This window comes from Symphalangus syndactylus, chromosome 3 (genome assembly GCF_028878055.3).
Source record: "Symphalangus syndactylus isolate Jambi chromosome 3, NHGRI_mSymSyn1-v2.1_pri, whole genome shotgun sequence".
Taxonomy (NCBI): Eukaryota; Metazoa; Chordata; class Mammalia; order Primates; family Hylobatidae; genus Symphalangus; species Symphalangus syndactylus.
Window position 1 is genome coordinate 94,181,406 of NC_072425.2, and position 15,690 is coordinate 94,197,095.

The 15,690-nt window shown below is 35.5% G+C and overlaps 1 protein-coding gene across 1 annotated transcript in view; it reads left to right on the forward strand.

The window, feature by feature from the left end:
• The window catches only part of MEOX2 (mesenchyme homeobox 2), a 75,908-nt gene that overhangs the window by 19,249 nt on the left and 40,969 nt on the right, over nucleotides 1–15,690 (forward strand). The gene's annotated exons all lie outside the window — the stretch shown is intronic.

Below are 15,690 nucleotides of genomic sequence, written 5' to 3' on the forward strand. Positions count from 1 at the left end.
AAACATGATGCAAATACCCAGAGAAATCCAGGGAGGTTCCAGGAAAAGGGTGGCAGCTGCCTCAACTCCTCTCACCTCTTATTTCCTACTTCTTTTTTTTTTTTTTTTTTTGAGACAGAGTCTCACTCTGTCACCAGGCTGGAGGGCAGTGGTGCAATCTCGGCTCACTGCAACCTCTGCCTCCTGGATTCAACCAATCCTCTTGCCTCAGCTTCCTGAGTAGCTGGGACAACAGGCATGTGCCACCACGCCCAGCTAATTTTTTATATTTTTAGTAGAGACGGGGTTTCACCCTGTTGGCCAGGATGGTCTAGATCTCTTGACTTTGTGATCTGTCCTCCTCGGCTTCCCAAAGTGCTGGGATTACAGGTGTGAGCCACTGCGCTCAGCCTTATTTCCTACTTCTAAAAGGTGATGAGTACATGAATATCTAGTAGATGGTGGCCAGAATCAAATCATTTTGAAGAAAAATATAAGGGACTTTGTCAAGTAATAAGCATATTTAATTCAGTGTAGCTTTTGGGTTCCTGAAATTCTGTGCAAAATCTCACTCTGGTGACAGAGTGAGACTCTGTCTCAAAAAAAAAAAAAAAAAAGAAGTAGGAAATATGAGGTGAGAGGAGTTGAGGCAGCTGCCACCCTTTTCCTGGAACCTCCCTGGATTTCTCTGGGTATTTGCATCATGTTTGCTGCATTATTATACCCTCTATCACAGATTGTCACCATTTGTTTCCATCTTTGGCTTCCCTATTGTACTGTGGACCCTTCCAGAAACTTCAAGGTGTTCTATTCATCTTACTGTACCCAAAGCATAGGGCCAAGTCCCTGGAACTTAGGGAATTATGTACAAGTTTATTAATTATAAATAATTATCAATTTTTACCATTTTATTTTATTTATTTTTTTTTTTTTGAGACACAGTCTTGCTCTGTTGCCCACGCTGGAGTGCAGTGGCACGATCTCAGCTCACTGCAACCTCCGCCTCCCAGGTTCAAGCAATTTTCCTGCCTCAGCCTCACAACTAGCTGGGACTACAGGCACATACCACAACGCCCGGCTAATTTTTTGTATTTTAGTAGAGACAGGGTTTTACCGTGTTGCCCAGGCTGGTCGTGAACTCCTGACCTTATGATCTGCCCACCTTGGCCTCCCAAAGTGCTGGGATTACAGGCATGAACCACCCCACCCAGCCCCATTTGAATATTTCTTTGTCTCATGCACCAAGATTTGTGAAGCAGTAATTGATCCAAGGTTACTAAATTTTGTATTTCAAAAATACAATTCCTAGGACATCATTAGATAAAGTCACAGTGAAAGGCAGGAGATTTTCATAGCTGGTTAAATATATATAAGCTGCATTATTTCTGGCATGAAATCAATGCCATTTTGATAAGGTAAGGGAGGATTAGGCCTATGGAAGTCATTGAGAATTCCATTTACAGGCATGACTGTGATTGTATTAGCTCTCCCGTTTCGAGGACTGACTTTAGATGAAAATTATGAAACAAGTGATGTGACTTTTAGCCCTTTCTGAGTTTCCCTCCATTGGTCTTGACATTTCTTCCTTTATTTCCATCTTTATCTTGAGAGCTGTTAATACCTTCCTGCAGTCTACATTTGAACACATTCGCAGAATGTTAGAATTGGAAGGGGTTCTAGAATCCATCAAAACCACCCTCTCAATCTTAAAGTTGAGAAAATTGAGGCTCAGAAAGTGGCACCCCAAGACCATATATGCAGAGGTGGGAATAATAGCATCCAGTTGAGTATCTTCTATAATCTGCTCTTTGAACATTTAATTTCATTTATTTATTAAGGTGTCAAGTAGCTGAAATTTTACCTTTGAGGATTATTCAGCTGAGCACTTTCAGCAATAAGGGTAAGGATAGCATATAAATCCACTTTCCTAGTCTAGCAAAATTATTGTTACATTACTGGTGTCCACTTGATCTGAATGAATACTGCAAATTAGTCTGCCAGTATTTTTTAAATGGAATCTAAAAGGGATTTGATTCTTTTTGATGAGATCTCAGTGTCTGACATGCATGATATTTACTACATGGTAAAATTGGTCATTTTGGGGGAAGAATAATTTGGACCATTCTGGAGTTGATATTTATTCTTCAAATGTATTTTGAAAATTCAACTTAACATTAATATATGTCATTAGTGACTAAAATAACAAGTAAATCAATAGTGCTGTTGTACTTGAAACTACTTCAGGATCTGGAGTTTCAGGGTTTGCTTGTATTCTCTTTCTAAATAACAGACATCTGACTTGAACTCCTGAAATTAATCTCTTTTTGCTTTTAATATTCCTTCAGGTATTTTCCAAAAGATAATTAGTGTTACTGATTCATTAAGGTGCTTTTTTCTCTTACTTTAAGGTAATCTTAGTTTTCTTTGCTCATTTTATTTTCCCTGGGTTATTCTGGAAATATATCTGGAGGAAATCATATAGATTCACAGATTTGATGATATTGAATCACATGGCTCTGGTTTGCCAAAATGTGTAACATTGTCTTGACCATTTAGAGTGTGGTTAGAAGGAACCCTGAACTGTAAGAAAAGTAAAGGCTGTGTGTGTGTGTGTGTGTGTGTGTGTGTGTGTGATGTCCACTTAATAATAAATCTGTCATCACTGACTGGTGTTCATTTCCTCTGAAATAAACAAATCACTATTAAGTCCTTTGAAACAGGAGACTGCCAGGAAACACAAAAGTCACTTTTGCTTCATCCTCCAAGATAAAGTATTTAATAAGTGGAAACGAGATGCAACAGAAAGAGTGGTGGGTTCTTCACACCTGCTAGAAAGTCCAGCAGATATCCACAGAGCACGAATTCTAACAAATCTCAAACCTTGACATTTAGCAAAAGTGCAGAGACTAAGCCAAGAAATAAATCTGTACAGCCCTTGCAAACTTCTTAATTAGAAAGACTGATTTGTGGGAACATAGGAAGTTTGAAGAGAAAATGTTAGGAATTATAGCTGGAGGGTTATGTCCCCCACCCAATGAATTAGCCCTGAAGTATTTTTATTTTTAAATTATTTCATACTCTACTTTAAATCAAATGGTAGTTGATCCCTATATAGGAGCTTTTACTAGAAAGGTGAGGTCTTGCTTGAGGAGTAAACATCAAGCATCTATTGCTGAGAGTTTTTGTTGTTTGTTTGCTGGCATATTTGATGTTGGAAAATTTTAGAACTATGACTCATTGTTATTTACCTCAATCAAAACAAATGAGTACCTCCAAAGTAATTGCATATATATTCTCGCTAGCAATTTAATAGGGAAATACAAGGTCAGGTAGGAGGTAAGAAAAAGAGAAGCCAAATGCCACAACAACTAGAAAGATCAAAAAGCAAATAAAACACAAAGGGAAGAAACAGACATCAAGAGGAAGACCGAAAGCATATCCCAAAATTAAATTTAAAAGCATATTTTTGTTTAATCCCTTATTTCTTATTAATGAATTTATTTGTCTCAATAGCAGAGTAGATCCCTCTTAACCTATCTCCTTCACATATATTGGCTCTTTAAGTACAGCCAACTGTAGTTTATATTTGCTTTAACAATCATGATGCTAAAACAAAATAAAAACAAAAACAAAACTTGATCTGAACTAAAATTTTCATTTGAACTCAAAATTTTCTTTCTCTCAAGATTTGATAAACTTCTTAAATCAGTTATGTATCATCTGTCTGTCTATCTATCTATATCTATCTATACATTTTCAAACAGATAGTATTGAACAGAGCAAGAGTCTAATTAGGAGATCAAATAACAAGTTATTTTGTCTCTTCCAGCAGCTTAGTGATTGGAATGATGCTATTACTATGAGCTATGATTTGCTTCTTACTGCCTGCCTTATACCCGTGTTTCTCTTTAAATGCCTGCCACAGTGCATTTAATTTAATTTATAATAGTCCCAGCCTTCAGAAAGCTTGCATGTTATTTTTGTCTTTCAAAAAATAAGTTTAGTGCTATGTCATTTGTATATATTAAAGATTATTGGCTGGGTGTGGTGGCTCACGCCTGTAACCCCAGCACTTTGGGAGGCCAAGGTGGGTGGACCACAAGGTCAGGAGTTCGAGACCAGCCTGACCAACATGATGAAACCCCATCTCTACTGAAAAAAAAAAAAAAAACACAAAAATTAGCCGGGTGTGGTGGCATGCGCCTGTAACCCCAGCTACTCAGGAGGCTGAGGCAGGAGAATCGCTTGAACCCGGGAGGCGGAGGTTTCAGTGAGCTGAGATCATGCCACTGCATTCCAGCTTGGGTGACAGAGCGAGACTCCGTCTCAAAAAAAAAAAAAAGATTACTACAGAAATTTCTCTTGCTTGACATTAACACAGTTGGCCACAAGATGAGTTCTTACATCTTTTTTGAAAATTTAATCTTCTTACTCATTAATTTTCAATAATGAATTTATAATTATATTGATTTTCAGAAATCTCTGTTTTTTTTACATAAAATGTTATTTGTGGCTGTGAAAGCGTGTCATGCCTGTGTGTTCTGTGTGGCCTCAGTCACTGGGAACGTCAGTAGGGAAGCTAGTGTTCTATCTGTAGAATAGATTTACAGATTGGTTATTCATAGATGTGAGAATGACCACTATGTTAGTATATTTCATGCTATTTACATCCTTGAATTATTTGATAAAATGGTATGGAGACCTCTTAACTGTGGGGCTTTTGTTCCCAGAGTATTGATAATAACTTAGACTTTGACCTCCAGAACAAAATGCACTGTCTATTAGATTATTGTTTTCTAATCATGGGAATCATTGATTTGTTTAATGAACTGTGCTTTTAAATTTTCATATGTCCTGCATTCAATCATAAATCTTTTGGAGTGGTTTCATTTTTTATAAATCTCAGTATGAAATACAAATAAATTACCAAAAATACTCCCAGTCACTGCACTTTTAAAGAGGATGTGGAAAAACTTTGAAGGAATGGGGGCCTGCTCCATTGTTCTAAGCCAAAAATATCAAAATTTGGCTTATAACACTATGGAAACTAAAAGTCTGCTTATTCCTATAGGGGATTAATGCATTACTCAACCTTGAAAAATTATATTGCCTGGCAACTACAAAATATGTTTAATTTTCCCAGTCCTTCTGTCTCTATTCTATTATTTTGAATCTAGTATCATTCAAAAGTTCTGTTCTGCTGACAGTTCAAATCTCATTAGACTATTGTGCAGCTGATATTCATGCTATTGGAGCAGCTTGGTATACATACTTTTAAAATTAACTGTAAGTAGAACTGTCTCAATCTTTCCTTCCCTATCTACTTAATTGCTTTTAGTTTAAGAAAATGGAGAACTGAAAACCCCTATAACTAATACACATCCCTAAAGAAAAAATATTATGTATGACATTAAATTATATTCTTATTTGAAGACTTCAAAGTTGCTAAATTAGAATTCTCTAGGTAATGGACTTTCATTGATTTTATTTTTCCTTTTCAAAAATTAACTCAAATGTAAACAGCAGTAGTAGTGCTAATTTTCTGTCCAAGATTTTCCTAGTCAACACCAGTAAAGAGAATAAACAGAGTTGGTGGGGTGGGGGGTGGGGGAACACTGATCTTTTTCATTTTAATTCCAGGGTGTAAGGATGGACTTGCTTCAAATGAAAATGAAATTGTTAACTTTGCAAAGTTCTGTCTAAATACAAAACAAATTTATTTTAGTTTACCCTATTTAACTTGACTCTTTCCATTGCATAATGCAATTTTATAGTATGCAGCTGTGCAATTATGGAGTTAGTAGCATCTATGTTTGCCACCCCAGCCAGTCATTATCTGTTACTGAATAATTTGTCAATGCTTAAGCAGGTAGAGTGGTACTAATAATGTCAAAACCACAGGCTTAGGTTTTGAACGTTAGCTTCTCTCAGAGAATGATTTTCTTTCGTGGTTATACAGCACTGCCCTAATCGTTACCAGCCATATAATAAATGCATTCTGTGTTACACAGGGAACTTTGTGTGTTTGCCTTGCCATAAAAGGAAAACGCATCAAGAATGCCACTTTGAAATGGCTGATCATATTTTTTAGGATGATTGATTCATCTCCCTACTCCTTCAGTCGTTCAGTCACTTATAAAGTGCATATTGAGTCCCTCCCGTTGGCAAAGTGATGAACTTCTAAAAACAAATATAGTTGATTTTAAAAGCAAAACGCATTCCAAAAGTTCAGGCCCCATAGTTTATGTAGGTGGCTATTTGATCAAGTCAGTTTTGTGAATATGTTAATATATTAACAAAACATAAAGAAAATTGAGAAACTTTGAATATCCCTCTCTTAAACCATAATTAACTTAGCTCTAAGAAAAATTAGAGATGTGAGTGAATACGTTCTTAGTTTATTATGTGAAGTAGCTCAGCTATAGGTCATGGCAGATTTGATAAGGAAAAAAGATAGCCACTTTTATCAACAGAAATGCTATTTCTGTTTTTAGTTATCAAAGCCTACCAATTTTACATTCTGGGCAACTGTTTAATATTTCCCTTAACCCAGTTTCTTAATTTAGAAATGCTATTATTCACCTGCGTCAACCCCTCTTCAGTGTATCCTAATGCTTCCTTTCTCTCTCTCTTTTTTTTGAGACTGAGTCTCGCTCTGTCGCCAAGGCTGGAGTGCAATGGCATGATCTTGGCTCACTACAACATCCACCTCCTGAGTTCAAGTGATTCTCCCACCTCAGCCTCCCGAGTAGCTGGGATTACAGACACCTGCCATCATGCCTGGCTGATTTTTGTAGAGATAGGATTTCACCATGTTGGCCAGGTTGGTCTTGAACTCCTGACCTCAGGTGGTCCCCCCGCCTCGGCCTCCCAAAGTGTTGGGATTAGAGGCATGAGCTACCACGCCTGGCTCCTTTCTCATTTTTAAAGCAATTGTGACCATGGATTTAACCATTGTTCCCTGAGCAGTATATGACAGGCAGGGACCTTTAATGTGGGATCAGTGGTTCTCAAATCAGAGTGATTTTGTCCCTCAGTAGGCATTTGGTAATCTCTAGAGACAAATAGTTGTCACAAGTCGGAGATAGGAATAGTTCTATTGGCATCTAGTGATTAGGAGCCACAGATGCTGCTAAATATCTTACGATGCAAACGACAGTGCCCCACCACCAGGAATTACCTCGTCCAGAAGGCCCATAGTGCCAAAGTTGAAAAATCCTCGAGAGAGTAGGGTGGACAGGATTCAAAGAATAAGGTCAGGTTTCTATTCTTCAGGCATACTCGTCTAATACTGTGCTGAGTAAAATTCTTGATTTTTATTTATACTCCCTGTTGCTCACAGCCTACACTCTCTTGCTAATTTTTTCTACCATTCTCCGGTGTTCTCCATGTGCTGGTTTTAGTCCCAGAAGGGTATGATTTTCCATAGGACATTCTGTGCTCTTTTGTGTTTCTAGATTTTGTTCTTGCTATTTCCTTTGTGTGGAATACCCTTATTTTTGCATCTACAGAAATCTCACTCATTCTTTAAGATCTAGCTCAGGTGTCACTTCCTCCTGGAAGCCATCCTTAGCTCATTCAAGAAGGAAAGGTATTCACTTTTCCTCTCAATGATATTATAGATCATTGCACATGCTTTTATTTTTGAAAAAGTCATTTTGCATTGTAATCATTTATTAACTTGTGTCTCCTAAACCTGATTACAGAGACAAAGTCTTTAGTTCTGTGTGCTTAAGACAATGACTGGTACAGAGTATTACCCAAGTACTTGATAAAAGAATAAAATAAATATTTGAATAATTGTGGAAAGAGAATAAAGAATCTATATCACATAAAACTGCTAAAAATTATTAAGCTGGATCCTCTTTGCTTTTTTTTTTTTTTTTTTTGAGAGGAGTCTCGCTTTGTCACCCAGGCTGGAGTGCAGTGACGCACGATCTCGGCTCACTGCAAGCTCCGCCCCCCGGGTTCACGCCATTCTTCTGCCTCAGCCTCCCAAGTAGCTGGGACTACAGGTGCCCACCACCACGCCCAGCTAATTTTTTGTATTTGTAGTAGAGACAGGGTTTCACCGTGTTAGCTAGGATGGTCTCGATCTCCTGACCTTGTGATCTGCCCGCCTCAGCCTCCCAAAGTGCTCGGATTACAGGCGTGAGCCACTGTGCCCGGCCCTCTTTGCTTTCAAGTGCTTAAAATTCTGGGCTTAGACATTACGCATACTTTGACACGTAGCAGACACAGATATAAAATTTTCATTTTATATGCACACACCCGACTGCAAAAGCATTTCTTTTTTTACTACCACTAATTCCTGTGCTTACATATAAATATATGAAAATTGGTTGCAAAAAAGATGCAACATTATGGTTTCCACACCTTTCATATTTTAAAATAACATTGCCTAGTTTATAAATAAGTTATATATTAAAGTAAATTTTTGGACTTCTGCTTCATCTCTACAAAAACAATAAATAAAATAAGAAATAGCCAGACATGGTGGCACGTGCCTGTAGTCCTAGCTACCTGAGAAGCTCAGGCAGGAGGATTGATTGAGCCCAGGAGATCAAGGCTGTAATGAACCGTGATCATGCCACTGTCCTCCAGCCTGGGTGACAGAGTGAGACTCTGTCTACAAAAAGAAAGTACTGGCTCATTGGATATCATATGTAAAACGAACATAAGGAATTTCTGAAAGATAGAAAGACGAGGCAGAATAGCTAGTGTCTTAGTCAATTCAGGTTACTGTAACAAAATATAGACTGGTTGTCTTAAAAAATAAATATTTATTTCTCACAGTTCCAGAGGCTGGGAAGTCCGAGGTCAGGGTGGCAGATTGAGTGTCTTATGATGATCCTTTTCCTGATTTGCATATGGTTGTCCTCTCACTATGTCCTCATATGCAGAGAGAGACCATTTCTCTTGCATCTTTTCTTATAAGGGTGCAAATCCTGTTCTTCAGGGCTCCAGTCTTGTGACCTATTACCTTCCAAAAGCCCCAACTCAAAATACCATCACATTGGGGATTAGAGATTTCAACATACATATTGGGGGAAGATACAAACTTTTGGCCCATAACAGCTTGGGATTTTGAGATCTGAGTTCTCTTTTTGCTTTTTTGCCTCATTAATACCAGAATTGAAGAAGCCAGAAATCCAATACACCAATACATACAGACAAAAAAGTTCTAACAGATGTTTGCTGTTTTTAGACAAAGATCTAGGAAAGGAGGAGCCTCGCAAAGCATAACAATGTAAGACAACAACCTCTCTACTCCAGTCAGACACCGTAGGAAAAAAACCCATGGCTTCTTCTGCATCCACACTAGTGAAGGCTGAGTGAATAGCCTAGACTTCCACCCTCACCAGGCTTCAGTGAGAACCCCAATCTTCCTCCCACCTCCCCTCCAGGCTGAAGTCAGAGAAACCTGATTAAGGACCCATAGCCAACTGGCAGTGACGAGTTACTCATCCTGTTCCCCAAAGGGATGGTTTCAGAGTAGGCCTTGTAGAAAGTCTGAAATTTCAGAACCACACAGTGTTAATGAGGACGACTCCACCTACCCAATCCGTGGTATTAGTAAAAAGCTAGTCTTATCCTTGCCAGCTAAGGTGGTATTATCAGAGGCTGAGTGGGGAGCTAGAAATCCTACCTCCAGGTGGCAGTAATCAGGAAGCTTCTCCACTTTTGATGTAAACTGAGGCTTAGTGGGGAACTTCTACTTCAGGTAGCACTAAGGAGCCTGCTCCCCATGCCTTGCCCCTCATTCCCTCACTATCACAGCAGTGTCAAAAGAAGCTGCTGAAACAGAAGGTTTAAATAAGAGTACCATACATAATACTAAAACTATCCAGATTTCAGTTAAAAAATCTCTCATCAGACCCTTACTAATAAGCAGGTAAATCTAAAGTTGAATGAAGAGTGACCATCATTACATCTTAAAATTGAGATAATAGAGAAGTTAGATGTCATAATTGGCTAAAAATGTTTTAAATCAATAATCATAAAATCTTTTCAATGATTAAGTACAAACATGCTTGGAACAAATGAAAAAATAAAACATCTCAGCAAAGAAGCAAAAAATTCAACACTGCTCTTGAAGACATAAAGGAGAACCAAGTGGAAATTTTAAAACTAAAAATATACTAGCCAAAATAAAATCTCAATGGAAGAGCTTAATAGCAGGATGCACAGGACAAAGGGAAGAACTGGAGAATGTGAAGATAGAACCATAGAAATTATCCATAATGAATGATAAAAAGAAAATTGAAAAAAAAATTTTTACCTTATGGATCTGTGAGACTGTGACCAAAAGCAATCTAATATTTGTGTAATTGGAATTCCTGAGGGGGAGGAGAAAGAGGGTGAAACTGACAGAGAAATTGTTGAAATAATGGCTGAAATTTTCCAAATTTAGCAAAAGGCATAAACCTGCAAAAACAAGCAACTGAGAGAATCCTAAACAGGATAAACACAAATAAATTTACACTAAACACATCACAGTCAAACTTCTGAAAACTAAAGACAAAGAAAATAAAATTAAGTCTAAATCAGTGAAAGAGAAATTATACTAAGGAAGAGCAATTTTTCAATGATAGTATATTTCACATTAAAAACCATGGAGGTCAGAAAGAAGTAGTACAACATTTTTCAAGTGCAGAAAGAAAAGAACAGTCAACTCAGGATTTGGTACCCAGAAAATATATTCTCAGGAATGACAGGGAGATCATGACATTCTCAAGTGAAGGAAGACTAAGAGAATTTTCCTAGCAGGACTACCCAAAAAGAATAACTAAAGAATTTTTTTTTGGACAAAAAAGAAATGATAAAGAAAGTAATCTTAGAACATCAAAAGGAAAAAGAACAATGCAAGGGTAAAATTATAGGTAAATACATACATTGTCTTTCTCTTTTGAGTTTTATGTTATTATTGTCATGTAAAGCAAAAGTTATAATGTTGTCTGATGTGGTTTTAAACTGAATATAAAGGAAATAATTAAGATAATGGTTTTATAAATAGGGGGGGTTAAAGACGAATAAAGGGAGGTCAGGTTTCTACACTTCACTCAAACTGATAAAATGAAGACACCAGTTGACTGTGATTATTTATATCCAGCACAACCTCAAAGAGATACACTCAAAAACATGAGACAAATCAAAACTGTATTCTAAATAAATGTTTAGTAACCAAGGGAATGGCAGAAAAAAAAAAGAAAAACATGAAAAACCAAGGAAACAATGAAAAAACAAAAAGTAAAAGGGCAGACTTAAGCTCTAGCATACAATAATTATATTAAGTGTTAGTGGCCTAAAAACATAGCAATTAAAAGTCAGAGATTGGTAGAGTGGATTAAAAAACTCCATGAACCAACCATTTATTGTGTACAAGAAACTCACTCTAAATACAATGATAAATCTAGGTTGGGAGCAAAGAAAATTAAGATAAAAAAAGATTTACCAGGCAAACTTTAATCAAAAGAAGGAAGGAGTGGCTATATTAATATGAGATAAAGTAGACTTTAGAGAAAAAAATTACCAGAGACAGAGATATTAAAAATGATAAAAGTCAATTCATTGAGAAGATGTAGGTATCCTAAATGTATATTCACCAAAAGCAGAGCTTCAAAATACATAAAATAAAAACTGATAGAACTAATGGGAGAAATAGATAAACCCATTATTATAGTTGGAGATTTTAGTATCCCTCTCTCAATCGATAAAACAGCTAGACAGGAAACTAGCAAGGATATAAAAAAATTTAACAACACCATAAGCCAGCAAGACCTAATTGACATATATAGAATATTCTATCCTGAAACAGTAGAATACACATATTTTTAAAGCTCACTAAACGTATATCAAGGTACACCATAGCCTGAACTATAAAACAAATCTTAACAAACTTAAAAGAATTGGAACCTTACAAAATGTGTTTTCTAACCAAATTGGAATTAAACTAGAAATTAATAACAAGAAAATTTCCAAACACAGAAATTACACACACTTCTAAATATTATGGGTCAAAAAGGAAATCTTGATAGAAATAAAAAAATACATTGATCTGCAAGAAAATGAAAATACAACATTGTTAATTTTGTGGGATCTAGTTAAAGCAGCCCCAAGAAGGAAATTTATAGCAGTAAATGAACATTAGGAAACAGAAAAGGTTTCAAAACAATTATCTAATCTCCCATCTAGAAAAAAAGAGCAAAATAAACTCAAAGCAAGCAAAAGGAAGGAAATAGAAAAGATAAGTGCAGAAATCAATGATGTTGAAAATATAAAAATAATAAAGAAAATAAGTGAAATAAAAAGCTTGTTCTTTGAAATGATTTTTAAAACTGATAATCTTCTAGGAAGACAGATAATGAAAAACAGAGAGAAGCCACAAAAATGCCAGCATTAGATATTATATAAGACATATTGCTACAGATCCTGCAGACACCAAAAGGACAAAAACAAAATAGCATGATTAATTCCACTCAAATAAATTTGACAATGTAGAGGAAATGGACCCACTTTTTAAAAAGCACAAACTAGTGCAATTCACCCAATATGAAAAAAAAAAATTTTGAATAGTTCCAAATTTATTTAGGATATTGAATTTATGATTTAAAAATGTCAAAAAAAAATATACAGGCCCATATGACGTCATTTGAGAATTCTACCAAACTGAAATAAGAAGTAATGTAATTCTATACATTCTCTTCCAGAAAATGGCAGAGGAGAGAGTGCTTTACAATTTACTTCATGAAGATAGTATTGTAATATCAAGAGCAGACAGTCAGTATAACAGAAGAAAACCGCAGTTATATTGCTCATGAAAATAGATGTAAAAATTCTTAAAATAATAGCAAATAAAATTCAGTAGTATATAAAAATAATTATATACTCTGATCAAGTAATGTTTACTCTACAGTAAACATTACTGTAGAGTTGCAAAGCTGATTAAATATTTAAAAATCCATGTAATTCACGATATTAAAAACAAAAATATTCTCATGATTAAACCAATTGGTGGCGGAAGAAATATTTGACAAATTTCAAGATGCATTTACCATAGAACCTCTCAGAAAACTAGAAATGGAGGCAAACTTCCTCAACTTGATAAAAATAAATTTACTGGCAGCCTACAACTAACATACTAATGATGAAAGACTGAATGCTTTACCCTTAAGATCAGGAATGTCCTCCCTCACCACTCTTATTCAACAGAAGACTGAAAGGTATAGCCGATTCAATAAGGCCAGAAAAGGAAATAAAATGCACACAGATCAGAAAGGAAGAAAAAAAAGCCTGTCCTTATTTGCAGATGATACATGTGTTTTCAAGGAAAAACCATGGAATTTACCAACAAAATCCCCCAAATAGTAGAACTTATATGTGAGTACAGAAAAGTAGTGGAATACAAGATAAACATACAAAAATTACATAATTGTATTTCTATTAACTGGCAATTAACACATGTACTCTAAAATTAAAACACAATTCGAGCTCCAATAGCTCAACAAGAAATACCTTAGGTATAAATCTAACAAAACATTCACAGGATCTGCATGCAGAAAACTTCAAAATGCTGAAGGAAATCAAAGAAGATCTAAATAAATGGAGAGACATGTTGTGTTTATGGACTGGAAAACTTAACATAGTAAAGATGTCAATTTCCCCCAATTTGCTGTAAGTTTTATGTCACTCTATCAAATTCCCAACAGGAATTTCTGTAGACATGGGATTTTCTAAAATGTATATGAAAAGCAGAGACACTGGAATAGCTAAACGATTATGAACAGGGAGAACGAAGCGATAAGAAGTGGTGGATTCTATTTTGATGTATTATATACCTACATTAATCAAAACTGTGTGGTATTGGTGGAGACATAGAAACATATATTAATGGAAAAAATAGAAAATCAACAGTGGAGAAAGCATACTCTTTTCAACAAATGGTGCCAAGGCAGTTGGACAACCATAGGTAAAAAAGAATCTTGATCTAAACCTCAGACCTTATACAAAAATTAAATCAAAATGAATCATGGATGTAAATACAAAACATTCACTTATGATACTTACAATAAAATGTATGAGAAAATCTTTTGAATCCATAGAGCTTGGTGAAGAGTTGTTAGACTTGACATCAAAAGCATGATCCATAAAAGGAAAAATTGATAAAGCAGACTTCATCAAAATTACAAATTTTGGCTCCGTGAAATACTCTGTTAAGAGGATGAAAAGACCAGCTGCAAAATGGGGGAACATGTTACCAAACCACATATCTGATAAAGGACGAATATAAAAAATACATAAAGAACTCTCAAGTCTCAACAATAAAAAAATCCAATATGAAAGTGTGCCAAGGATAGAAAGAGATTTTTTATCAAACAGAATATGAAGATGGCAAATAAATACATGACAGGTGTTCAACATTATTAGCTATTTGGAAAGAGCAAATTAAAACCACACTGTTATAACACTACACAGCTATCATACGAGCTGAAATTGAAAAATGGTGATTCTAACACATGATGGCAAGCATGTGGAAAAACTGGATCATCCAGACACCACCGCTCGTGAGAATGTAAAATGGCCCAGCCACTCTGGAAAAAAGTTTGACAGTTTCTTAAAAAAACAAAACATGCAACTACCATATGACTCACCAGTTGCACTTTTGAGTATTTATTTCAGAGAGATGAAAACATGTTTATACAAATATCTGTGCATGAATATCCACAGAAGTTTTAATCATAATAAACAAAAACTGGAAACAGTGCAAATGCTCTTCAACAGGCAAATGGTTAAACAGTGGTACCTCCATAACATGGAAAACCACTCAGCAATTAAAGAGGAGGGAGCTGTTGATGTATTTATAGCAACTTGGATGAATCTTTAAAGAATTATAGTGAGTGAAAAAAGTCATTCCCCAAAGACTAACAATGTATTATTCCATATAAATAGCATTCTCGAGAGGACAAAAATTACAGACATAGAGAACTTGCAGAAATAGAGATTGCATGTGAGTCAACAACTATCTCAAAATAAAAAGATTAACCTAATTAAAAAGATGGTGGCTTAGTTTTTTAGAATATCTTTATTTGTACTATATGTTTATTTATTTATATGTTTACTATTTATATGGGCCATGATATGCTTTATACTCTTTGTAGATATTTTCTTTTCCAGTGTGGCAATGTTATTGCTGCTTTCAAAATGGAAAATACTTCTGGCTGAGAATAGAAGATCTGCTTATATGACTGGTGTTTACAAAAGATATTGTGACATATATTACATGCTTTTATGCCACATACATTTTGTTAAAAATATTATAGATTACTTAATGAGAGTATTCAAAATGCATGAGAAATTATATATGCATTTTCTACTTTATGACAGGGTTCTAAAGAGGCATCCCAAAATATCCTATAAATCAGTCACAGCTAATTTACCTAATAGTTCTTTTGAACAGTAAAAGCATGTTACTGCATTTGAAAACACATTTTCAGAAAAGTCCAACGAAAATGAATTAATTGCTGAGAAGCCTATAGGTTCAAAGCAATTGAGTCTTAAATCCCTATTATCTTAAAAGATTCTTTCTTTTAAAGATGGTATTTTGTAAGCTGTTCAGATCCTTTGTTGGTAGAGTCTAAGACTGGGAAGAAGATGAGTTAATCATTGAATGGGTTCTAGATCATTCCTTCTTAGGATATGCTTGTTAACATT